Below are 24827 nucleotides of genomic sequence, written 5' to 3' on the forward strand. Positions count from 1 at the left end.
AAAGGGTAGGCTTCCGCAGTAACGCTGTTATAAACGATTAAAAATTGGATATGCGCTAAGCTTAGGGCCTCTCAAAATTATACACCTAAACGGTTTATTTACCCGGGAAAGATCAGCTTGACCTTTGGGTTTTCTAAAAAAAACAGGGGTATATTATCTTCGATAAACACAGCGCTTCTAATTGTTTAACCATCCATTTGCTGTCCAGACGCTAGTTTTGCGAATGAAACCCAAGTTTTAACCCCAATATTTGCGAATTAAGCCCAGGACTTCCCAAACACATTTCCTGAATTTCTTTCCGGGACAGCACCTTGAGAATCTGGTTCCGGTTACTCACGGGATGAACAAAATGGAACTGCGTTCCTACACCACCACCCTTTTAGGACGGGCTGGATCTTACACCCCTGGCCTGCGAAGTTTTCTCTGTGAACCACGTTTTGGGCATCGCTGCGGAAGAGTTGGATGGTATGCAAATTATTTTATACATCTTTTACCGCAGTTTCTAATACTACTGGAAGCAGTCATCGAATATGTTGGTCAATTCAAAAAGCAGCGACAATGAGTTTGGCATAGCTTGTCAGTGTATTGGGACGCCCCATTCTGAGAAAAACTGTCGGAGTTTTTGCCGTTCACCTTTCAGAAAAATAGCCACCGCTATGCACAGTAATTAAAAATTAACAAAAGTAGGAGGTTCAAACGTAATATTCGTGGAATAGTGCTTGTCGCGTGACATAGGTTCAAGAAGTATCCTAACGTGCTATCAATGTTGTTGAAGCGGGCCAAACGTGAATACTATGAAAAAGAAATTCAAAAGAACGGCAATGATACCCGGAAGAACTGGCAATTAATCAACAAATTTTTAAACAACTGTACCCCGCCACATTTATCAAAAATATTAGTTCATGACTGTTCTATTTTCGATCCCCGTGACATTGCAGAAGCTTTCAGAGAACACTTTGCCAACTGTGATAGCTCCCAGATTAATCCTTCTTTACCCGTTCTGTCACGTGGTCCTCATTCTTTTTATTTACGTCCTACTTCCACGGCAGAAATTTACAATGTTATTTCATCCATTAAAACGACCGGACCCGGCCTAGACTATATTCACCCATCAAAGATAAAACTTGTGTGTCTTGAATTATCGCCTATTTTAGCCGAAATCATTAACAAGTTGTTTAAAGCTGGCAAATTTCCTGATTGTCTTAAAGTTGGTAAAATAACTCCTGTTTTCAAAAAAGGAGACCGGTTATGTATCAATAACTACCGCCCGATCTGCATTCTTTCGTTTTTTAGTAAAGTAATAAAAAACTTTTTTACACCCGATTAATGTCTTACCTCCTGAAATTTAACATACTCTCTTTACACCAATTTGGTTTCAGACCTGGCTACTCTACGGAACTAGCAGTACTTAGTTTTACTGACCAAATTAAAAAGGCTATCGACGAAGGTTCACTCGTTGGAGCAGTTTTCATTGACCTAACTAAGGCGTTTGATAAAATTAACCACCTTATTTTGTTACATAAACTTGAAGCACATGGCATATCAGGGCATCCATTGGAATTCCTTCGTAGTTATTTAACGAACCGCTCTCAGATTGTTTTCATTAACGGTACACCTTCCACTTCTAAATCAATCAACACTGGTATTCCACAAGGCTCCATACTAGGTCCTCTACTATTTCTGTTATTTATTAATGACCTTCCTGCTATTCTTACCCATTCAAACAGCCTCATATATGCCGATGATACTACCATCTCTACATCAGATAAATCAGCCTATGAGATTCAGCAAAGATTGAATTTAGACTTAATAAACGTTCATCGTTGGTGCGCCATAAACAGTCTTCAAATAAACCCAACAAAAACTACATTTATGATATTTTCTTCCCCCCAAACCCCTACCTCGCGCGCGTTTTTACTTTCGACAACCATGTTATCTCTTTATCTGATACTACGAAGTTTCTCGGCGTTGTCTTAGACAGAAATTTGAAGTTTAATCATCACGTGCAATCATTGCTTAAAAAGGTAGCTTTCGGAATTCATGTTCTTATCAAAGCGCGCCCTTATTTTCACCCACGCATTGTTCTTTCGTTATACTATGCATATATTCATAGTCATCTTTCGTACTGCATTTCATCATGGGGCAATACATATACTACCCATGTCGAACCTCTTCAAATCCTTCAAAATCAGGCTCTCCGAATCATTACATTTGCTCCTTATCAGTCTCATTCCATGCCTCTCTACGTTAACCTAGGCGTGCTTCCGGTATACGACCTATTTATTTTAAACCTGGCTTTATTTATGTATCGCCTTGTCGACAATCACATATTTATTGATGGATTGCCCCGGGAGCATCTCATTAACACAAATAACACCCGATTCTCTGCCCGAAACAATTTCTTGACGCCAAAAGTGCGTACGAACTACAGCAAACCGACCGCAAAATTTGCTGGTGTGTCGACCTGGAACAATATACCTGAAGAAATTAAGTCAAGTTATGCATTACATTCTTTTCGTAAATTATTTAAATTATATCTTCTTAGAGAACTACATATCTAGTACTATATGTGTTTTTGCTTTGTATAATTGATTTTCCAGAATATTTGTGCGCTAATTCTCAATGAAGCGTTATTGCATGGTTCCTGTTCGATATATTGTTTTTTGCTTGTCTTAATTATATTTTAGGATGTTCTAAAACCTGCTCAATGCTTGCTGCGTTTTGTTCTATTAAAATTACGTTATGTAACGAGGTCCCCCCGACAGTTCTCAACTTCGGGACCTCCTTTTTCATTGTACTCGCTTATGCCATGCAAAAAAGTGAAATAAACTTGAACTTGAACTTGAACTAGGAACGTGAGCAAAACATGTGCATTTCCAGAAGCACCGAACCTTAATTCAAGAGAAAGTGTGGCGTGTACTAGTCTGCTTGTTGATTTATTTCACTCCTTTATCAAAAAACACACAGACGTAAAGCGATACTAATGCAGCATGTAAAAATAAATAAGAAGGCCCAAGTATTTAACGCTAAAATACAGACACCGAATCGAACCAAATGCTACAACCATCATGAAGCAGCAAAGAAGATTTAGTAGTTATCCCGATGCTTTCGCCCTCAATTCTTGTGAGCAGACTTCAGTGTCCGGAATTGTTTGTGAGCGTGCTGAGAACTTAGAAACGCCAGCACAGGAAGGGATATTTTATTCAAACATTTGACGTAGAAGAAAATAGCAAACTGTTAAGTTACGTTCTATAAAATAAAGAATGTGTAAATATATTTCATCCCACCAGAGAGAAATTTTTAGTATTGATACTTTCATTATGTAAAACTTTGAGATTAGCCATGCTTTCTCAAAAAACTCGAATTCAAAAACGGGTACCAAGTGTTCGCGTGGTAAAGCGCTGTCCCCCTTCTGCCCACAGGTGTGTGTGAGACAGTGAACAGCCGAAGTTTTGACGCATTGTTGTTGTTCCGTGCAGCAGGTGATATTAAACGAAAAAAATTTGTTTAAAAACGAAAAATGTTGTACTTTGTGCACAGTTATACCAACTAGGGTCATACTCCTTGTGCATACCAATGTACAATGGGCTCGCATATGATGTTAACGTGACCTGATCCCTAGTAGTATTTGTTCTGTGTGTCATTGTCGTAGAGCACCTGCTTCCAACAGAGTAAACACTTTTTGCTCAGAACATATTCCATCTATCAATAATTTTAAGACGTTAGCGCCCAAAATAGAACAGATTTTGAAGAACTCGCAAATACACTTTTGAGGACTAAGGTTATTATTTTATCTTATGAAAGATGTTTAGGGAAGGCAAATTCAAATTACCGCCGACTGCATTTACAGGAATTACAGCTTAACCACTACGAGTAAAAAAAAATTCCGCCACCTTCCCACGAGGAGAACCCTGGGGTGATTGATGCAACGCATCTCATGGGGTTCAATTCGCGTTCCCGTTATGTTGGTTACCCAAATGTGGTTGAAGTGTAGTGAACCTTAAATGATGCTCAATCACACGTAGAGTTCCAAGTACGTAAAGACTGTCTTCATCGGAAGATTTAACGGAGTCGTCGTCGTCAAGCGAAGCACAAGCAAAGTCAAGCGGAGTCGAGCAACTGTGTCAAGCGAAAGCGCACGCTTAACTGAACCACTGAACGGGCGCCGAGTGCTCACCGCTTTATATGCGCGCTTGAAGGAGAAGAGACAGAGGAGGAAAGTTGCGCATGCGCACACATGCGCGCACAAGCGCGCAGGAGCACATGCGAACGTAGGCAAAGCGCGAAAGCTGTTGTTATGATAATGAGCCGGAGAGAACGCATAACGCGCAGCTGTCGGAGAGAACAATGGAGGAGAGTTTGCGCATGCGTAATGAGGAGTGCGGACTACGCCGATCAACGAGGGACAGGCCGAGTGTAAGAGAGGCCTTGCATCTAAAAATAGGGTGAGAACGGCACTTTGTTGGAAATGAGCGTTAAATAAAAACACAGGTCAGTTCAACCAAAGTGCAGGCAGTTATTTCCCGACCGCGTGTGCGTGAAGATAAAAAAACCAGAACTTCGCCACACACTTCTTTAGAAACCTGAGTTGTACGTCAGAGACATTGAGCAGTGCGACTAATAGTTTGCCTAATCTCCTAGCTTGGCAACTGTTAGTGTTCGGACACTAAATATACCGTAAGCCTACGCCTAGACTTGTGAAACAAGGCCTGTCAGCGAAATACTGCTGAGCCAGTAAGAGAAAGGCAGGCGCGTGTCGGCGCATGCGCCCTAGGTGTGTTAACAACGGCGTCGCTGCTCAGTGACAGGAGTGCAGGCCAGGAAAGAAAGAAGGTAGCTTTTATAAGGCTGCCGGAAATTGTGCGGGGTTTCTGAAACACTGCCTCCCTTGGCCGAGTGCTTTTGGCTGGGTGCGTTGTGTATCTTGCTACGGGTTCCCAGGAAGCATGAGTGAAGCCGTCGCACCTCTGGATCAATTGGCTGAGCCGATTTCAAAGCTCGACGTGAATAAAGAAATTAACTCGGTTTCATGGTAAATGTGAATACTTAGCGTTGTTTTGTACACAAGCTTTATTCACCCAGCGAAACATTTATTTAAACGCCTCCAGCGTCACTCAATTACTTGGGTTACACGTATTCTGATGACTGTGTGTTCATTACGCTGACTGTGACGTGGAGGCCTATTCTGTCCTTTGAAATCGACTATATTCACAACAGCTAAATCGGTGATAAACAATCAGCAGCCAAATTACTTTATTAGTGGCTTCCTGTTTTTTTAGGTAACCCCGAATTCACGAGGGGATGGCACGGCAAAAAATTTATTTATTTATTTATTTATTTATTTATTTATTTATTTATTTATTTATTTATTTATTTATTTATTTATTTATTTATTTATTTATTTATTTATTTATTTATTTATTTATTTATTTATTTATTTATTTATTTATTTATTTATTTATTTATTTATTTATTTATTTATTTATTTATTCGTTTATATACTTAGTTCAGGTACCCTCAGGCCCTGAGAGATTATTGAAGGGAGTGGTACATCTGGATGTTCAAGATGGTCAAACTGTACAAACATTGCATACATACAAAGCAATATACAAAAACACTAAACCAATAAGTATGAAACGGTGCGCAGATATATATAAAGGCTTAACACAAATCTACCCAGGTATTGCCTTTAGCATAGAAAGCTAACAAAACTAACATTGACAATCGCTTGCAAATGGAAATAACACATTAGAAGGAAAATGAACACTGTGGGAAAAAAGGTCACAAGCTAGTCAGAAGTGGAGTAATCAGACACGTTTTCCAAAGATGTAGTAAGCATTAACAATGGTGGCAGGTGATTCCACTCCAATGTAGTTATAGGAAAAAAACAGTTTGAATACGATACAGTGCGACATTTCAGGATACCAACAAAACCAGAATGATATATGCGCAATGAAACATGACTGGGGGTGAGATAAGAGCATTTTTAAGGGAAGCGTTCAATTTATAGATCTTAAAGGAAAGGCATATGAGCAATTTCTTCCTGCGCAATGTTAGTGGTTCGAGAGATGGAGTTGTTTACATTTGATTTACGCTTGATAACCGGCCGTAATCGGGAAGAATGAAACGCGATGCTCGCTTCTAGAACGCTTCAAGTGCATTTATTAGTGAGTTATAGCGTGGATCCCATACTGAAAACGCATATACGAGTTTTGAGGGGACAAGTGATTTGTACAATAACAGTTTAACCGAAGTGGAGGATAAGGAAAAATGTCGCCTAAGAAAACCAAGCATTCGGTTAGCATTCAAGATAATAGAAGAGACGTGCATATTCCAATTAAGGTCGGCTGGTTATTAACCCCTATGTATTTTAAGACGACAATAGTAGCAGTGGAGAGCTGCATATACTGTACAAGGAAGGGCGTGAGAACCGCATTATTAATATTAAGTGTCATATGCCAAGTCGACCACCAATTATCGATAGCATCAAGATCCTGTTGAAGCAATAAAACGTGGTTAGAATTTTTTATTTCCCTGTAAATAACGCAATATTCTGGAACAAATTTTACAGAAGAAGTCAGGTTGTTAGGCAGATCATTATTATATGTAAAAAAAAGCAATGGGCCCAAAATTGAGCCTTGCAGGACGCCTGAAGTTACAGGAAGAGTTGAAGAGTTAAATCCATTAACATGAACAAATTGAGAGCGTTCTGTTAGAGAACATTTATTCCACTTAAGAACATTGGGGTCAATATTCAGTTGGCTTAGGTTTTAAAGACGCAGGCTATGGTGCACTTTATCGAACGCTATCAGAAGTCTATAAATATGCAATCATCCGCAGACCGTTTGTCAAGTACAGAATGAAGGTCATTTGTGAACGCTACCAACTGCGCTCCACACGAAAATAATTTCTTAAAGCCGTGTTGCTCAGGTGTTAAAAAAGGAGAATGGTTGAAGAAAACGTGCCAAGTTAGAAATCGATGATGTGTTAAAATATTTTGCAAGAAATACTCGTTAACAATATTGGGCGATAGTTCCAAGTGGAATGTTTGTCATCAGAGTAATGGAGTGGAATCGCTTTGCATATTTTCCAGTAATCTGGAATATCCCGTGATTGAAGAGACTGAATAAATATTTTAGACGCGATAATCGCGGAATAAGCCTAGGTGTTTTGAAGCACTTTTGTATTAATATAATCGGGACCAAATTGGAAGACAATTTTAGGCTTTCAATTATGCGTACAATGCCATCAAAATCAAAAGGAATAGGATCCATGTGGAAATCAATAGGAGTGTGACAAGCAGAGAATAACGGGTTAGTAAAACTAGAAAAGTATTTTGCAAACGTGTCATTCAGAGTGACGGCGCAATCAGCTTTGCTGATTGGGTTTGACTTCAACTCAACAAGAAAAATTGTTAAACCCTTGGTATCCCTAATCATACTCTAAATTTTTTTAGGGTTTTTGGAAAGCAGTTCAGATAGTGTAACGTTCATAAACTTGTGTTTTGCTTGCTCTAATGCTGTCGTATAAGCACATACGACATCCTTTACTGCTGACCAGTGCTCCACTTTTCAAGAATGCTTTCCACTAATCAAGAGATGTCTTTTTAGTTAGCAAGGTGTTTATGCATGGCTGAGCAGTGGAAACTCACGGTTATTGGTAACGACCTTTTGTGGAATATAATGTTTAATTAATTTGTGAATTGAACTTTTAATAGGTGTCAGTTTTCACCTATCCATCTCTCGTCGAAACCAACAGGAACTCATACTTAAAAGTCTTCAGCCCATCATTAATGGCTGAAAAGTTAGCTTTTCCATAATCGTAAACACCAAAAAAGTTGGAAAATTCAAGATTAAATGTATTACGTAGAGATTGCTTATTTTCGGTAAATAGCTGATGTTGGCGACAAGATCGGGAGCTGTTGTTAACAATATGTCAAGTATGTTAGACGTGGACTCAGTTATTTTTGTTGCCTCAGTGCTAATTTGAGTTAACGAAAAGGTTTAGAAGAGTGCTTCAAAATTTTATGATTCACATGTCTCTTCGCTTGAGATAGCGGGTGACTCCCAGTTAACATCGGGAAAATTTAGGTGACCGAAAAGAAATATCTGTTGATTAGGCAACTTTTTGTGAATGGTGTTAAGAGTGGCGTGAATATCATTACAAAAGGCTAGTGCCGTAGACGGCGGGCGATAACATATACAGAGTAGAAACTTGGTAAATTAACCGATAGCTGAGCGCAAGTGAACTCAAGATTTGTAGCCACTTTGATCCGTGAACATTCTAAACTGTGGTTCACAGCAACAAAACTACCACCGCCACGCTTTGAGGAGTGATTGCATCTTAAAATATTGTACCACTTTTGAGCAGAAAAATTTCACTATCACGTACGCATTCGTTCAACCAAGTCTCAGTTAATACACTAATGTCAGCGGCAGTAGTGTCAGCAGCACAAGAAATAGAATCGTGGTTACGGGCTACACTTCGTATCATACCCAGCTTTCTCGCTCGAAATTCCGACCTCTCAGGAACCTAGCCAAACAACTTCAGGAACGTGATATTTTCCATAAAGCAAGAAGTTAACGTGAAGATGACATCACCAAAAAGCTTTCCAAAATTCAGACTATTGTGCGTGTAATTCAACGTCAAATTGTATTCCCCATGTATTTCTATAGGATAGTTTCCATGGTTCAGCAACCTAATCGCGCAATGTGCGAGACTTGAAACTGTCCACAAAACACGTTTTCACCCCGACGATTAGCTGCGCAAAAAAATTATATATTTTGCTATGTAACTACAGAGTAATCACTCTAGAAAAGACTGCCATGAGCGGGAAAGGTGCAGATGGTTAGTACAAAAAACTGAAATGTTACTTGGCCTCCACAGCAAGTTATGTGAACGGACGGTGAGCTAATCTGGGGAAGCATGTGGAAAAAGAATTAAATGTGCAGCTTTAGGGGAACTACGATATCTGCTTCGCGGGTTACCTCGCAATAATCGCAACACTTATCGTTTATGGTGAGCTTGTTATAACGGAGCTTGAACTTGTCATTCAGCGCGGGGCGTTTCGCCAAACCCACTAGCATTTTACGCGCATGTCGGGTAGCTGGCGAGAAGTCTTCACCGATTGTGATGTCTGATCTTTTAGGTTTGGTTTTCCGCACAATACATTTTTTTTGTAGTTTACAAACTTCACTATTATTGGTCGTGCTTTGCCGCGATGCCGTGTGCCAACCCTATGAGCACGGGAGATATCGCTAACCACAAGATTAATCAACATTTATTTAAGCACAATCATCTTGACTTCTTTCTCTGAATCCGCTGATGTTTCGGATGGGTTATCACGCATATTAAAAAATACAAGATTGTCCCTCCTCGCTCTATCTTCAGATCTGACAAACGTGATTTTAAGAAAAAGTTTTCGTTTTCAAGCGTGCTAATAGTTTCATTTACTGTTGTTAGGTCTTCAGCATGCTCTTCAAGAATTTCAAACCTGCTATCCATGGAGCCTAACCTTTCAGATATGGTAGTGAGCATCGCGTTCTGTTAGGCGTGTTACAACGTTAAGCTTCCGAAGAAATCAAGTATGCGCGCCTGACCCTCCTCAATCAACGTTGAACGGGGTGTGAGGTCCGGCAGTATTGTTATCACAACTTCGTTCATAGACTCGGGTGGCTCTTCGGGTACCTGCATCGCACCCTGGCGAGGTTTCGCAGGCCCCGGGTTAAGCAACACATCCCCCGACTGTAACAGTTTCCACAAATCGAGGCACTCATTTGCATCTTGTAAGAGCCCTTGTGGACATAGAAATACAACAAGAAATTCGTTATTGGAGCGTTTAAAAGCACATGTCACTAACATGTAACAGGCAAAGACAAAAAAACTTGCGTGAGGCGCATCGTAGGGTTGCTCCCATTCCCACTGAAGTGCGCGGCTGGCGCGATGTGCTTATGCCAGGCGGCGTTGCTGACGTGATTGAAGATGTCCAGGGTGATCTAGGGGGAGCCACAGGGAGTTGCGTCAGCGTGGTCTCCCACGGCATGTCGGAGAACACGTCATGTTTCGCTGGTTCGGGGACGATGGGCGGTGCAGGGGAAGCATCACCGGAAAGCCACTTGGGCAAACCGACACCGCATGCGTCGAAAACGGACGGCAACTGCACCAGGCAGAGAAGAAAAACATTCGTGAGCCGCATCGTGGTGTTGCTCCCAAGAATAAGCGAATTAACCAAATTATTTGATAGCAACCATGAATAAGCTAATAAACCAACGTCCCTCAGCCTCCAGTGGCTGCGAAGCAAATGACCACGGCCGTGGTCAGACTTGTTATGCAGTAGAGGGTGCTAAGAATACCTGGAGCTGGACAGGCCGCCGTTGGAATGTAAACGTGAAAACGTTTAACACGAAAATTTTACGCAACGAAGCCAGTCTACAGGTGTTGTTCCAGAAATTAGAGGGCAATAAATGGGATTTAATAGGGCTTAGTGAGGTTAAGAGGACAGGGGAAGCATTTACGGTGCTGAAAAATGGACACACCCTGTGTTAGCGTGGTCTAATGTACAGAGGAGAACTGGGAGTTGGATTTCTAATCAATAAAAGCATAGCTGGCAACATAGACGAATATTATAGCATTAACGAAAGGGTAGCTGGTCTTGTAATTAGGCCTAATAGAAGAACCGCCGCGGTGCCTCAATGGATAAGGCGTTGTGCTGCTCAGCACGACTTCGCGGGTATGATTCCCGGCCGCGGCGGCCGCTTTTCTGATGGAGGCGAAAACAAAAAGCTCTTGTGTGTTCAAAATTTTGGCGCACGTGAAAGATCACCAGGTGGTCAAATGCAGGCGCGTCTCTTCAACTGCGTTTCGTCGGTGCGTAAAACCTCATAGTCAATCAATCAGGCTTAATAAGAGGTACAAACTGAAGGTGGTACATGGCTATGCGCCTACATCCAGCCACGACGACCAGCTAGTTGAATGCTTCTATGAAGATGTGGATTCAGCAATGGCTAAAGTAAAAACCCAGTATACCGTAATTATGGGAGACTTCAATGCTAAAGTAGGAGACTCAAGCTGGAGACAAGGCAGTTGTGAAGTATGGTCTGGGCTGTAGAAATAGCAATGGGGCACCTGCTAGTCGAGTTCGCACAACGGAATACCCTACGCATAATGAATACCTTATTCTTCAAACGGGAGAGCCGGAAGTACACGTGCAAGCGATAACCCTGGCGTCGGGAAAGATGGGGAAGTTCTCAGAAGGGTAAGGTTTAGTGACCACTGTATGGTGAGATCTCGAAATGAGTTTCCAAAGTTAGAGAATTTCGAAAGTTGAGGAATTAAGGATCCGGCAGCCGAACCGGTATTCAGTTCTTACCGAGGTAGCAGAGTTTACGACACGGGAAGCCAGCGACAATCTTACACGCATTATCACGGAGTGTGCAGTAGAATTCGGGGGCACGATGGCTAGACCGCATACTGGTAAACGTCCCCAGGAGACGAAAGTGCTTATTATAAAATAGCAAACTATCACAAATTCTACCTCATCTGACAGAATAAAAATAGTGGGGCTTTCGTAAATAATCAAGAACCGTAACACAGCTGACATACGGAAGTATAATATGGAGAGGATCGAATATGCTGGAAAGAACGGAGGCAGCTTAAAGCAGTGAAGAGGCGTTTAGTCGTGCTAAAAAAATATGTATATGCACTTAAAGACAACCAAGGCAATGTCATCACAAATAGGCATAAAATAGTCATATTACGCGAGTAGTTCTTTAGAGATCTGTGCAGTTGCCGGGACATCCAGGGTAACGCCGAGCAAAAAAGTAGTTCACAAGTGATAGACATCCCACCAGTAACGACTTCTTTATTAAACGGGCTCATGCACAGAAACCCTTCCCGTTCTACCGAGGTATAACGAGTAAATAAATACACTAAAATAGGATGTTTGGATTTGAAATAAAAAAAGGAAAAATGTAATTACACAAGATAATTACGCAAAACGAGAGAAGCCAGGAAGGCTTTGAAAGAAATCAAAGGGGGCAAAGTACCTGGTGAAGATCAGATAACAGCAGACCTCTTTAAGGATGGCGGGCAAATTTTACAAGTAAAATTGGCAAACCTGTAAACAGAATCCCTATAGACCGCGAGTGTACTGTAATCCTAAAAGAACGCGAACATCATCCTAATCCATAAGAAAGGGGACCCAAAGGACTTGAAAAATTACAGGCCAATCAGCTTACTGTCAGTGGTCTACAAGGTAGTTACCAAGATAATCACTAACAGAATTTGTGCCACCTAAGAATTCAGTCAACCTAAAGAACAAGCAGGGATTCCTAAAGGCGTTTCAGCAATGCACCATATTCACTCGATCAATGAGATGTTATCAGAAGCGCGCGGAGTTTACTGAACCTCTATATTGTCACGAAGCCAAGGACGACGCAGTTGTTTGAAAAGAAACACGTTTATTGGAGCGAACTTGTGCTCCCCTAACAACTGAAAAGAATACAGAGGCGGCGAAGCAGCGGTCAACAAAGTGACTTGCGTCGGCGAGCGTCGCAGAATCGAATGCCGCGGCGTCTGCTGTGCAGGCTTTTATCTTTCGGCGCGAGAGTTTCTGGAACCGTCGATTCGCATCAAGAACATTGTAGATCACAGAAGATTATTCTGGGCTAGCGGCGTTAGGGCGAAACACTCTGCTTATCTGAATGACATAGCCCGTGCGGCATAAAAATAAAGAATAGAACACGCGCTTCGCATGGGACACAGATAACAGAGCCGGGCGCGGCCGGGCATTAAAAACAAACAATAAATAAACAAACCTGTACATGGTTCGCGGCATTACCCCCCCTCTAAGAGTGCATCGACCCGATGCTGAAATAAAACGACAGTCCGAACAAACAGAAACAACAAAACAACAACAAAAAAAATCGCGCCAATCCACCCCGTGAATGTTGTTGTAAAGCAAAGCTGTAAACGGCACCCATAACGATTACCCATGCGACGTCACTTAAATTCACTCACATCGCTCTACAAATAGTAAAACCAGAGAGAAGTGAAATGCACTTAACAACACCATTTATTACTTCAAAGAGATATCCTTGGTAAGGTTAAACCAATGCATGATGCATGAACGGTGTTTGGTTGAGTTGTATTGTTGTAGCACAAGAGTGGAAACTTTTTTTTTATAAAATTAAAGTAAGCTCCAACCCGGTGTTATACGATCTGACTTCCCCGTCTCTGCGCCGCGGACGGAGGCGACGAGATTTGCGGCAGAGAAGCAGGAGGAGGAAATACTTCTGTTCAGATTTCTGAACGGCCCAGAGTGCAGCCCTGGGGAATGATTCCTTCTTCTGTGGGGCCCATATTCAGCCCGCAGGGCCTGTGTTCTGTCCACCCGCTGAAGCTGGGTAGGTAGAAAGGGCCTGGACAGCAGCATCTCCCATTGCTCTTGTTGGGTAGTTGACGGAAAGAGAGGAGGGTGCTCAGGGCTAAAGTCGCACACCCCGATTACGGGCGGAGTGTTCCTACTTCTGAGCAAAATTTACATTCAGTGTCGTAGCGATTCCGATGCATTAAGTGGAGACGCGCAGGCTGTGAAAAGAAGCCCGGATTGTATGAACCGTTGTTGTTCTCTGGAAACGTCAGGTTAAGGCGAAGGTACGGTCTGTCTCAGAAGGCGATAATGCTGGGTTATCTCCCTGAACGTGACAAGCGGGTGACTGTCCTCGTGCAGCTCCATAGCACGGGATGTAAAAGCGCAGGCTTGTAGGGTGGGCGTATTTGTTGCCCTCGGTAGAAGCGTGAGGGGGTGTCCAGATGAGCTGAATGGAACCGTTTGGGGAGTGGTTTTTTAGCACGTGCAGTGCAGGTCAGGACACCCAACCCGACTGGTAATTCCAGTAGGCTTGCTGGGACCCTCCGAACCCCTGGTTAAGTGAGAGCCAAAGTTATAGCTGTATCTTCTGCTGCCATCATTTCTTGGGTCCTAAGCGAGGTACACGCAAGGAGGTTGGTTCTGGAGTAGCCACGATGATGGCGTATTGCTTCCGTCGATGTTTGGAGGCGTCTGTGTAGATAACTGCATGATCCCTTCCGAGGGTGGTGTTTAGCCCTTGAGCCCGTGCTTTTCGGTGACCCTCGTCATCTGAGGGGTTCATATTTCTAAGCAAAGAAAGCATCTTTAGTTTTAGTCGCCAAGAGTCTGGGAGTACGTCAAGCGGAGTGACATTCTGGGCTGCCCAGCCAATTTCGTGAATCATGCGGTTACCCATCGTAGTTCTGAGTCGGACCTTCTGGTTAGAAAGATGGCCTTCTATCAGCTCTTCCACCGTGTTGTGGAGCCCCGTGCTAAGCAGCCTCTGTGTGGATGCAGTCATGAGAAGACCAATGGCCTGCTCAACCACCTTTCTAATCATTATATAAAGCATCTCTATGTCTTCCTTGTCGAGAAGAAGACAGGGCGTTGACGTAAGTGACTCTCGAGAGGACAAAAGCTTCAATTAATCGAAAGGTACCAGATTCCTTTAGGCCTCGCTTCTTGGTGGCAACTCGCCTGATCATGTGTATGATTTGATTAATGCTGTTTTTTAGGCGCTGCAAGGAGACGTCACTCTTGGTGTTAGCCTCGAGATGTATGCCCAGGATCTTGATGCTGGGGCTTGGAGTGATGGCCTGGTCATCAAGGAGTATTTGAATGTATTCCTTGATTTGGCGTGAGGGCGGACGACAAGGAGCTGTGATTTTTTACGTGAACACTGCAGGCCACAGGCTTTAGCACATTGGCGTACTAGAAGTGAGATGCCATGCATTGGTGTGAGCTTCCTTTAATTTTCGAAACTCATCACATGAGCAAGGTGCGCACAGGGCTGCTAGACGGGCGTGAGTGGTTGCGTGACGCTTTCATGTGGCATTCAGCGACAACGCAGGGGGTAAACCCATTGATGTGCTTGGTGAGTACACCACCTGTCTTCCCCATCTTCGCGTGGGCTCGCAGATAAATCGGTAAGACAACGGGCTCTCGCTTTGTTAGTCTATTAGTTCCGGGTTCGATTCCCGGCGGTGCCAGTGAATTTTTTTATTTCTTCGCTGGAGTTTTCTAATGCCCGGGTTTGACGCATACATTTTATTCAATTTCCAAACAATCCAGAGATGCGTTTCGAACGAACACAACGTCACAACATGCGTTGCAAGTCCGAACCGCGATTGACAGACGATGGGTTGCCTCCTCCTGCCCCTCGTAAATTCGGCACTCACCTCGCGCGCGGTTTGCGGGGACGAACAGCAAGTCACTTAACTCTGGCGCACAAGCCGAGATGGCTTTTAGCCACGCACACTGCACATACCCCATGCGAGGTTGAGTCGTTGAGAAAGATAATCCAGACCATGGGAAGCACTATCCACCCGCAGAAGCACAACGTCGCATTTCATTGCGAAACAAAGGCGTCCACAACACACACACCATCGCCTCCTGTAATGCCAAACGCATCTCGCACTTCCAAATAGGAGTGAGTAGTATGCCTGCAGTGCCCATATGCCGCGAGGTGGGGCCCCAAGCTGAACCGGGATCACGCAACCGTAACTGACTTCTAGAGCGGTTTGTGCCTTGTTGCCAGGGCAACCGATGTTTGATATTGTCAAAGAAATGGTGCTCGCTCCAGCGCTAGAAAGCTCAGAGCCGCGGTGGAGCATGTTTTGCCAACGTTGCCGCTCTCCACCACGCGTCGCCCCAAGCTGAACTGGCGTTTTGTGCACGGGTTCTGTATCGGTTTAAAATGTCTTTTTCACATGCCGCCGGCAGGAATTACCACCGCCACAAAATAAGACCCGGCACCAGCGGGGCCACATCTGATAACGGCGCTTTTTGGATAAACAGTGCGCTGTGCATCCAAGGGAGCGAGCGCAGGATCCTCCCCGTGCGGCTGCGAGTTCGCCGCCGATAATAAGTCGCGTGCCGCCGATAGCAAAGTTCTGCAGCAACGTACACCGCGAAAGGGCAAGGCCAAGCCGCCGCACACATGGGGCCAGATTTTTCGTTCGCTTTTCCAGCCTTGAGCGGAGTGCGAGATTCATGGTGTCAACAAAGCTTGCCCGTAGCAGACGACAGTCTGAGCAGCACAATAGCGGAAGTACGTCACCGCCGAGGAGCGCAGCATCATGGGAGGGAAGGCTCGCTCGCCGTCAACAGCGGAGAGTAAGTTGAAAGGAGGAGGAAACGCGGCGCGACGATAATGCGCGGTTTTTTATTTCCGATTTCTCAGCTAATACTCATCGCTTCAACAAAATTCTTGCGGGAGGAGATTGCTAATACATTGCTTTATTTGGTTACATGTACATTCACGCATCGGCGGAAGGTATTTCAGGACCCCTTTAATCGCGTTTTTTTTTTTTTTTTTTTTTGGGGGGGGGGGGGGCTATGAAACTTCTTTGGTGGCTGGAATGATCAACGCGAGCAACCAAAGGCTAGTTCTCTCAAAAAGGACGAAGTTGTACTGTGGTTGCATGGCCCCTTTTAGTATACGGCCTCCGCTCTTCGGGCGGATAAGTTCGGGAAAAGGCGCGCTTTCATCGTAAGTTTCGTTCTTGAAACGGGTTGAGCAATCTAAATGAGTCGGAAAGCAACAGATATACTAAAGTTGGTTTGGTAAGCCACCCTTGAGACACTTAAGGATAAAAAACATTCAGTATTCATTTTTCAACTTTGGCAAACCTCGCTGTTCAGTTTTATAGCGCAAAGTTTCCAAATTTTACAGAAGAGATGTCGGCATACAAAATATTTAGTATCGGACGGGGCTAGTTCGAAATTTCATTGACAACGTGTTTGACGCAGGTATTTTTGCCCCTGCCTGCAATTGAAATGCATCGGCCTGGGACACCAGCACTCCTACTTCTGTGTTGTAAACCTCCGGTCGGAATATCTATCTGCTCTCTAGTTCAGTTTCAGCCCCCCGAGGCAAATAACTTCAATAACTTTACAAGCGTGTTGTTGTCACCTGTCTTACTTTTTTCGGTTTCAGAAAATAAAGCGACCGTCGGGTGCCAGAAGATGCGAGGGACGCATTCGTTTGCTGCTGGAAGAAATAGCCAAAGATCACCAGACAAAGCTCTAAATTCTGCCACACGACATCTCTAAAGTTTACTTTCATTTCAAAGCGACTGGGAATGATTTTGTTGGGGTGCAATGCTCCAGTCATATTTCAGCCTCGTGCATAATTTCTTTTTTAAATTACAGGGTGATGTATTCGTACTTTTGTTTTCTGCGTAATGTGTTTTGGTACCTTGGTTAAGTTTTTGCATCAGAGAAATGCTTTCATAGGACTTGTGCAACCAAGTCCTATGTAGTACGAGCGAAGTAGTTTTTGCTTGGTCTCGTTGTTGCTTCGCACTACGAAAATGACAGAAAAGGACCTCTGACCCTCGATGCTCCCTAATTAAAGAGCCGCATTCATAAAAACTTTTATATGTGCTATCCAAATGTTTCGTAAAATGTAGAATAAGATATGTAAAAGGTTCTAATAAAATGTGTAATAAAGCGCTTCAGCAATAACGGTTGAGTTGAACCTGCAGAGGCAAGCAAAACTAGTTCAGTGTTACTTCTTGTCAACGCCTTGTCGTCGTAGCTCGGTAACGGTCGATGTCCAGCGACGGCCGGAATCAGACGACGCAGCAAGATAACGGACCCAAGTGTACCCTGATGTACCTTCGTCAGGAAGTCACGCTGATGCTTCGAAATCCAAGCGGTTTATATAGCCTAACCGTTCGACCCTCATGAACCGCTGGCGCTGGTCATACATCTCCCCGTTGTTTAGCGCAAAGAAAACTGCAGGTACCTTTCAGGCAAAATGTTTGTGTAATACCAGCAGCCCCCGCGTTCATTTAGTTAGGAACGCTCGTTGGGTTGGTAGTTATGAGAGTAAGCGAAAAAAGCGGCCGCACAAGAAAAAAATGGCGCGTTCAAAATGACGTAGAAAGGCTCCATCCGCGCAAGAGAGAAATTACGCGTTCAAATTGACGCAGAACAGCTCAAGCATACGAAATCAAAGCAAGCACAAAAAGAACAGAACTCCTGCTGGCGCAGTTCGGGCCGCGGACGCGCCGAACACAGCGAAGGCGGGAAATTTGAATTGCGCATTCATCAAGACAGGAGTGAGACGGGGCGGCGAAGAGCGTGATGGGTGGTAACAGTGAGCGGATAGCGGCGCCCCCACACATTATGGCGAGTCACTGCTCTGAACTTCCGACACCTTTCACATCGAGTGCAACGGCTTTAAAGGGCCCTAAATAACCTTCCAAAGGTCGCCATTTCAATCGCGCAATCGGTAGAGTACCCCTTCACGACAACGTATACCAAATATTGCCGTGAACATGCCGCATGTGCTATCTCTTTTGATAGGCAGAGCGTTCCGAACAAACGTGAACAGCCTAGAATAAGCTTCTTTGTTCTGGATGTATTCGAGAAACAGTCGCGCCTAAAGATGCAGGGCAGGGCAAACGCCGTGGCATTCCATTCCACTCATCGACGCTCGCCGACGCATGTCACTTTTAAGTGCGAATGCACTTTATAAGCGACCCCAAACCTTCCACCGCCGGCGGCGGCGGCGTCCGCAGTCCTCCTCTCCCTAGCAACGGCGTGGAGCGGAGAGGAGCGTCGGTAGCAACGGCGCGGTGACGTCACTTCACCACGTGACCGCGCTCGCTCCGCCTCCTCGCCGTGGCTGCGCGGGTGCGCGCCGCTCCCCGCACCGCTCCTCGCGCCGTGACGTCATGGTATGACGTCACAGCGCGCCTCCTCTCCCCAGCAGCTGCCGCGCGCCTCTCTCTCCACCGTGACGTCACAATCTCTCTCCTCTCCCCCTCGCTCGGCTGCAGCTGCCGTGCGCCGCTGTCCCTCTCCCCTTGCGCTCGCCTCCTCTCTCAGCCACCTGGCTCGGCGCGCTCGGCGCGGCGTACCCCCCTATATATGCAGCGATAAACTGCCAGACATCCGTGGGTCGGCTCGCGCGCACTCACGGGCGAATGCCAACGGATTTTAACTTTACTCCCCCTCATAGCATCACCCCGTGCATTCGCACTTAACCATGTTCACCCTCGGGGAAATGCTTGGGAGTTTTTTTTTTTTGACTGCTGGCTCGCCGCCTGTGTATTCTTTGAGTTGTTAGGGGAGCGAAAGTTCGCTCCAATAAACTCGTTTTCTTTGAAGATAACTGCGTCGTCTTTGGCTTCGTGACAATATTACACTGCTGCTTAAAGCACGGGCCGCACAAACACGCAGGAAAGGTCGTTTCTTCCATTTCTTGTTTACCTACCGCTTCCTCGCCGCCACACTGCCTTGCTGTGACGTAGTTCTGCCTCTGACGCAGCCTCTACTACGCCCTAAACACTGAACCAACCTTACGGCTCCGCTATTGGTGATCCCCTTTAAATGCTGTAGCCAATCAGCGTTCCCGGCTCTGGGGAAACGCGGCTGCGGTCCCGGTGAGCGGCGCTCCAGCACTGCCGGCACTGCGTGTCCTTGTAAGAAGGAATATGGATATTCGCTATCCGTCAGACGAGCTTAGCTGAGTTTGAAGATATAGCGCGTCATTTACAAGGCATGAATGACGCTGAAAAACACGGAGATCATCTGCAGGCGGAACGCTGCAACACGCGCGACCACGGCAATCATCTACCTGCACGGCTGACAGAGCCCACTGCACGGTGTATGCACGATACGGCATACACCGCAGCAGCTAGGACTTGTCACCGCCGGCAGAACGACACTATCCCACACAAAAATGGCTGATGGGTGTCTACAAAAAAATTTATAGTGAGATATGGCTGCCTACGGTCCCTATGGTCACCTATGGTAATATTGAAGTTTTTATGCAACCGGCACTAAAGACTCGAAACCTCTAAATTCTCTTTAGACGATTATAGAACATCCAAGTTTGTTTACTCTACAGAGTCACAGCTATTCAGGTTACTTTAGCCAGCTAAATAAATATGCATGTTTTTAGTTCTGTAGACCAGCCGCGACATAGCTCTTTTGGCTGGCTATAGACGATTGTTTAGCACTAAGTCTACAGACTTAAACCATTCCGCTGTCTTTTGCCAGCTATTCAAAAGCCTTTGTCCTTAAGCTAAAGAGAGACAGCCATAACGCTCCTTTGACTGGCTATAGACCGTTATCCAGCTCAAAGTCTACATAGTTGGAACCACTCAGCTGTATTTTGCCAGCTAGTCGAAAAAATTTATCCTAAAGTTAAAGAGAGACAGCCAGAAAAGCTCTTTGACTGGCTACGGGCCGTTGTTTAGCTCTAAGTCTACAGACTTAAAACCATTCATATGTCTTTTTAAAGGTATTAGAAAAAAATTGCCCTAACGCTAAACAGAGACAGCCACAAAAGCTCTTTTGGCTGGCTATAGGCCGTTGTCTAGCTCTATGTCTACCTACTTGGAACCATTCAGCTGTCTTTTGCAAGCCATTGGAGTGAATTGGCTCTAAAGCTAACCACCCTTTCCAGCCCCTACAGGTGGCGCTGCGGAAAACGGCAATGGCGGACGAGACGGTGATGGGCCCCCGTAGCAGCATGCGCGCCAGCATCAGTAGCAGCCTGTAAGCCCATAGTTCCGCTTGAAACAACTACTTGCGTAAAACATAAACACAGGTATACGGTGCTGATTGCGAGGCAACATTCTATTCGCTTCAGGGTGTCTGCTGCGGTGTAGAAAGCGCTGCCAGCGAGGCAATCCGCTGTGCATGGCACCGGCCGCGCGGAATTGCTTTGAGAAGGATCCCGCCTCATTGAACAAACAACCTGCTACATAATGGACAACGCTACGTTTTGGGAAATTATTGCAGTGTACGTCATCGCAGGCGTGTTCATTTCCCTGCGTACATACTAAGCAGGAGCCCATGCGCACCATACGCGGCCGGTATGCGCGTATTGCGCTATTTTGCTGCGGTGTAGTACAACCTACGTGTGACTCTAGACAGTAAAACCGCGAAGACTAGGCTTCCATTACCTCGTATCAAGTGGTATCCAAACGAATATGTTAGCATTATACGAAAAAAAATTGGCCGCGAATCTGCTCCTTTGTCCTTTCGTTGCAAATGCCGTCAAAAGACCATAGTCTTTATCGGCTTTTGCGAAGTAAATGCCTCCCTTCACTTTTCCGCTCACATGTCATGTTGTTTGTCTTGCGTCGCGCTCCTCCCAAGGTAAAGACGCCAAAGGTTTGCTTAAATCATTTTAAATTTCCCGCGTTCCATTGCTCCAAACCGGGTGTCTCGATGCGAACGCTGCCGTACGGCGAAGACACGCGTTAATCGAGGTGCCCTACTTCAACGTTTATAGAACCGCGTTTCCCTACGCCACGTGCGTTGCAAGCAGAACGTGGAACCTATTTAGTGGAACCTTGCGTAACTGTTGCCGGTTGATTTGTTAAAATGCGCCAGAAGCTATTGTGGCGCGGGCGACAGCAGGCGTCGGCGGAGTGAATTCTTTTTCTGCAGTTGATGAAGTATTTAATTTTGCAAAAGTCAAGGATGATTATTTTTTTTAAAGGAACGCTGCAAATATCACTTCTGTATTGATTTGTTGTCTCATATTTGCGTAATGTGTTGCTCTTCTTCAACAATGTTGACAAATATGAACATTGCACCGGACATAGACGGGTATATTTAGCTGTGACTATATAAGACTTTTGCGCAGGCATTGTTTTGCTTTGGCCGAGTGGCTGAATCGAGTCACAGACAGACAGACGGACGGACAGACAGACATACAGACAGACCAAAATTTCTGGGTTTAAGTAGCCCAAGAAAGACTATCGTCTTTAAAATATAATACGTCTACGTCGTATTTCCGCGTGCGTAGCATATACTAGCGTGTGATGTTGAAGCGTTTATGAAAATACAGGCAATACTTTACAAGTGCGCTGTTTGCTAGTGATAATTAATTTAAGAGAAATCTCCTGGCTGAAGTTACGTTATGTTGATTTGGCTGCGGGTAAGATTTTGAAGTGCGTTGATGCTTATTACCAAAGAAAAGAAAAACGGGACTACCAAGTGCATGCAAGAGCTCGCATTTGAACTACCAGACCCAGCTACAATATTGTAATTGCTAAAACATCTTGCTTCGACATAATTATTTATAACTTCAGTCATTAATCGATAAACTCATCCCCACATTTGCTCCTCGCCTTCGCATGGAAAAAGTTCGCGTTTTATTATTGAAAATAAAGCAAGCGGATTGGACAGCCTCTGCTGCTTATATGTTTGAAAGCAGTGGAATGGAGCCAATGTACAACACATTGGCAAACGTCGGTTGGCACATTATGTGGCAGTGAATCTAAACAGTATCCGAAAAAGGCGATCCGGAGGTTATTCAAAAAAGCCTACAAAATCGGCGCCCTCACAGCAAAGAACTATTGAATGCGGCAGCCGTAATTCAGAAAAAAATAATTTAGGCACCACGTACGCGCGGGTGGGTCCGAAAGACTTACGTTTTTCTCCGCAGCAGACACCGATGAGTCCCAAAACTCTTTCATTTAACTGCAGCTACCATGGCTTCAAGAAAGTTGAAGGATAATGAACGAGCCTATATTTTCCGATTATTTATACAGCACTGTAGATTATTATACTTGCGATTATATGTTTCTTTGCTTCGGCGAGGCCTAACGGATGCCGCCAGCCCCCTCTGCCGGAGCGACGGGTCCGCCGATCACTGTCTCCCGGCTTCGGACAAATTTCGCATGGTGTCACTAGCGTCGCTGGAAAGAGCAAAAAGAGAGGCAACCATAAATGCTTCTGCAGCTGGCTACAGAGCAATATACAACTGTAAACATGCAGACGTGTAAACCTTTAGACGTGCAAACTGTAAACCTTTCGCAACATTTAACCTTCTTTATGAAAGTGTTTGGCGCAGAATCTACAGGCCTGCATCCACAAAATCTTCCTTAGGTAACTACATAGTGACATAAGGCTCCAAGCCTCTAGCCGCTAATAGAAAAGTGTTAGCCCATTAAGCTATAATTCGAGCAACCATTAAATCCAATTCCGCTGGTTCAATATTATGACTTTTGACGCGAATTCATATACTCATGATTTACCCAGGTACATCCACAATACAGATTGGATAACGATGATGAGGTTGATCGGCCAGTTATATGAAGGCATTTGTTCAAAAAGATTAGTTACTGGTTATACCAATAACTCGGGACAAGAAAAATTGAAGGCAGCTGCTGATTAACGCTGAAATTCAGGTTGCAACTTTGGATACTGCACGTCGGCAAAGCTTCCAAATGAACGTCGAGCGAAGTAAATATAAGTTCGGAGAATTCCTCTGCCGCCCTTCGCTGCCGGGGTCAGGTAAAAAAGCGGGCTTCTCTGAAAACTGCCCTCTCAGCGTCTAAGCAGATTGGAACTAAATTTCGCGGGCGGTCCAAGGTACGCCAGGACACGGTCAAAAATGTGGTGGCAGCTTCGAACAGCCGCATTACTTCTCCCACGGAGCCCATTTTGAGATTACTCACTGAGAAAGGGGAGAACCATTGGAAGAGGGACCCACGCCGGACGGCAGGAGGCACAGAGAGAAAATTCCGGGAAGCGATACAAGGCAGAGGGGACCCACCACCCGTGCTTCGTGTTTTGTTTTTGGTTGTTTGTTTGGCAGACGGGTTTTGGTGATAGGTACCGAAGGAAAGCGTTCATTGAAGGGAAGGGTCAAGCGTTCCGCGCTGTGTTAATATTCGTGCGCGCACGAATTCCCGCACAATTTTCCCGGAGTACTGAGAACCGATATACAGTCGAACACGGATATATCAAATTATTGTCAATATCGAACGGTCTGAACATCCCCTTGGAAATATAATGCAAAAGTATAGCGCTGTTGTACGTGTGTATCGAACTCCCGGTCACGGGCACATTCGATATACCGAACTCTGCGTCACAAGATCCCTGCTAGTGCACTTCTCCTTACAGGGGAGATGCGATTATGATGGCTTCTCGCTGGTGAGAAGGAGGCAGCGTCATGGGCGTCCGCAGGGGTTGCAAAAGCGGCACTTCCCTCCCCCTCAAGCCGCTCCAGAACAATCGACCCTATGCAAAATGCGCCCCGCCATCTCACGTCAACGCCGGTAACTAGGTCCGCCATTTTGTACGGTCGTTTGAAACCGAAACCAATTAGCAAAACATAGAAGGCGGGCATTGACCGCTCTTGGTGATGGACTACTATGCCGGAACATTGCTTTGTGCCGCAGTGCACGCAATGCGGAAATACCGGTCCAAATAGAGAAAAGGTACGTGAAGTTCCACGCTTTTGAATGAACTTTCTGACGCGAACTATGCCTTCGCGAGCAACCTTTGCGACACGCTGGGCGCGGTGCGCTGGGAGCGAATATTTGTCGTTGGTTCGCTAAGCGCGGGATTCCGTAGTCGCTGTCCGGATGAAAAATACAGCTGCGTTGGAGTTCTGTGGTCCAGCCTTTGTATTCGAAATGAAGCCTGAGCATGCGCCACCTATTCATGCGTGACCTTCGGTTCGACCGCGAAAACAGTACCACACGTTGCCAAAATTAGGCTGTTTCTTTACTCGTCCCTGTGGCTCTGCGCCCGCTTCTTTTCATTGTTAAATGGTACCGCTTAGCCCCTACACGAGCCTAATTATCTTACCTAGGGCTGTAAACAAACTTTTCTTGCCGCACTACGCCGTCACGGCGCGGTTGAAAATTTCCTCTGTGGCGGGCGCGCACGGTATGGGAGTGTGCTGTTGGTTTCTTTTACGTTGCATTTAGCCGCATGTCGGTTCGGAAGTGGCGTACTGTTTTATGATGATCTAACGGTAGAAAATTCGAGC

This window comes from Haemaphysalis longicornis, unplaced genomic scaffold, assembly GCF_048455015.1.
Source record: "Haemaphysalis longicornis isolate Haplotype H1 unplaced genomic scaffold, Haemaphysalis longicornis Haplotype H1 scaffold_6, whole genome shotgun sequence".
NCBI classification, from domain to species: Eukaryota; Metazoa; Arthropoda; class Arachnida; order Ixodida; family Ixodidae; genus Haemaphysalis; species Haemaphysalis longicornis.